Genomic DNA, 3,340 nt, shown 5'->3' on the forward strand with positions numbered 1-3,340 from the left:
AATCTTCCAGTAAGACACAGGCAGACCTTTGTGCCCACATGGAGCTTCAGGGCACCAGGTGGGTGCATTTTGTTGCAGGATCTGGGCCACGGGGCTTGATAAATTGACCACTGAAGTCAAATGGGAGCCCTGAAAAGGAAAGTACATAGTAGGAAGGACTGAATTAATTAGATCATAAATTCTCAACCTGGGCATGAGGACAATCCTCCTGTTCATAATGCTAGGTGGAGGGAGATGCTGACTTTTTTCTGTTGTAACATGGGGTTATGGGAGTGAAAAGTTAAGAATTACTGGCTTAGACAGTTGGTAAAGTTGCTATACAACTTCTTTTGAGTCACGGATTCAAATCCAGTCCAGGGCTATAGCAATCAGTATATGGTGCCCAATGAAAAACGAATGAATTTGTTTCAGTCCAGTACCTAGTGAATATGTGCCCACGAGTTAGAGCTGCAGAATTCGGCCCTGCAATGATACATACACACAGGCAGACCTGTGCTGCTTCTCTGGAATTGTTTTAGTTCGTGGAGGAGCTGTGATAACCCTCCCCAATGGAGTAGGACACCATCATACAGAAAACATTCATAAGTTTAATACACTGATCCCCAGAGGTACTGCATGGGGTTGCAATATCTGTCACAATACCAAACTGGGTGAATTAGAAGGAAATGAGTCAAATAGACCAGGGAGGGACTGACACCAGCTACTTCTGCTGGGGAGTCCAGGAAAAGAGAGAATGGTGGAGTCAATACTGTGGGCAGGTGCAGAACAACGGGAGAGGTGGACACTTTTGGTCCCTCATGAGTAGAACTTGAGGCTGGGCTGGTATGCAGGTTGGGCTGGTATGCAGCAGTCAGGGTTGGCAATTTCCTGGGAAAAACTAGTTTAGGACAGGGCACTGATAAATACTGGCTTAAACCTAGTTTAAACTCAGAAAAATAATTGCATCAGTGTCCAGCAAGTATAGAACAAACCTTTTCCAATTTTGGATACTTTCCATTCAAAACTGAGGAATAGGCTGGGTCTGTCCACTACATCAAAGTTGGTTTTCTGCTACAGACTGCTGCATGGCCAAATGGACCTGGACTAACGAGGAGTCTGAAACTCTGCATGCTTCTGATTGCTTAATGCTTCAGGTCTACAATGCTTCATTATTATCATTTTCATAAATCAAATGGTTTTTACTTCTGTTTATATAATATTGAAAACTGAAATATGAGTCATGACATGGGTAACTTCCTTGAGAAAATACAAAACCAAAATGTATAGACATTCCAATATTCAGTATTATAATTACATATATTACTATTATGCCCAAGCCAAATTTACTTTTTATTTGTACAATCCTAAATTAACCTACTTTTTATTTGTACCACCCCCTAAATTAATAAAGCATGGAGAAGGACAAATACTGAAGATTCAGTACCCTTGCAAAGTGCAGCTCCTCTTTAGTGTCTTCTCCCCTGCTCCACCTGTATGATTATTGCACCAGGCTTTATAACACCGGCCCTACAGTGCCTTCCTCTTCTCATGGCCCAGCTGGCTGGGGCTCATCAGCCGCAGCCAGAGGCAGGCAAGAAGAGAGCTCTAAGAATCTATTGTCTTATGTAACTACAATTTGACTATGTAATTAAAACTAAGTGTAATGTGGTGTGTATTAATGAAACAGTTTTTAAAATAGAAAATGCCTTAAACTAGAATTAACTAGTTTTCCCAGGGCTGTAAAAACCATAATTTTACCTGGTAAAAACTACGTCAGGTAAATACCATGCTATCCCTGGCAGCAGTACTATGTACTAGCACCTCACTGGAACATTATCTTGTTCACCAAAATCTCAGCTTTCATGTTTTGAAAAAAGTAAGTCTTTAACTGTTTGTGAAGAAAACTTAAAAAAGTGAAGCAATGGTAACTCTTGCAGAGATGTCCACATGAATCTGAAGAGCCAATAACAATAGCTCAGAAACATGTGAACTGCCCTTTCATCTCAGTGATGTTGTTTCAGGTGTCCAGTGATGATCACTTAAATGTCCACACTGTTAATTATTTCATTTCTCTGGTAAGAACACAGAGACAATCACAGATCTGCACAATTTACTGTGATATCTCATTTTGGTGCCACAAATAAGTGGCAAATGGGAGATGCCACCTTTTCTTTGTTAATCCCCCACCCTCCAATTGAGAAGGAGCAAAGCCCAAGGAGCCTAACATGACACTTGATTATACTTGAAGGGGAGCCAAGCTCCAGGAGCCCAGTGGATCTCAGAAACCATGCACAATTGTATTTTGAATATCCACACAATCTATTGTGAGCAGTGTCTCATTTTGGTGACTCATGGGACTGGAGTGTAGGGGCAGAGTTTAGAAGAGTATGGCCATCTATTCCCCCTTTAATATAAGTCCTGCCTGTGAGGCCACATTTATCCTTTTAAAATACTGATTGTAGCTTTTACTAGCATACAGAGAACTCTGCCTCAGCTATAAGCCTGCAGTGATTCTCACCTGCCAAACCAGTTCAGCTGCCATCTGTTGCATCATGTCTAGATTGTGGTATGCCACGTACAGATCCTGGCAAATTCTTGGCCATTTCTCAGTCTAGTTCCCTGTCCCTCTATCCCAACCTGTTCCCCTCCTTGCCTTGTCCCTCACCGAAGCATTGCATGGAGTCCCCATGATGCCCAGGGGCTTGCTGGGGCATGGAGAAGGACAAATACTGAAGATTCAGTACCCTTGCAAAGTGCAGCTCCTCTTTAGTGTCTTCTCCCCTGCTCCACCTGTACGATTATTGCACCAGGCTTTATAACACCGGCCCTACAGTGCCTTCCTCTTCTCATGGCCCAGCTGGCTGGGGCTCCTCAGCCGCAGTCAGCGGCAGGCAAGGGGAGAGCCGGGCGTCCCTGCCTGTCAGCGACAAGGAACTGCTCACTGGAGCCCCAGTCCCCACCGCCTGAGCTGGGCTGGCTAAGAGCAGGCTCTGAGTCACACTGGCCGACGGGCGTGTGTCTCCTTCAGTGCAGCAGCCAACCTCCCCCAGCTGAGCGAAAACGGGAAGCAAACAGGAAGCCGCAAAGCATTCTAGGCATTGTGTCCTCTTCCACAAGCTTCCTCTCTGGCCGACCCGGTGACCAATACAAAAGACTACATCTCCCAGAAACCATTGGGAGCCAATCTTGCCTACCTCTCCTCCCTCCCGTCCCCTTCCCAACGCATTGCATGACGGTACTTGTAGTTCTGGAACCACCCAATCTCCTATTCCCCACACCCTGGCCCCTCTCCACAGAGAAGACTACAATTTCCGGCTGGCTGAGCGCCGCCGCGCCTGCGCCGTCTGCGTGGAAGGCCGTT

The sequence above is a fragment of the Lepidochelys kempii genome, chromosome 2 (genome assembly GCF_965140285.1).
Source record: "Lepidochelys kempii isolate rLepKem1 chromosome 2, rLepKem1.hap1, whole genome shotgun sequence".
Classification (NCBI taxonomy): Eukaryota; Metazoa; Chordata; order Testudines; family Cheloniidae; genus Lepidochelys; species Lepidochelys kempii.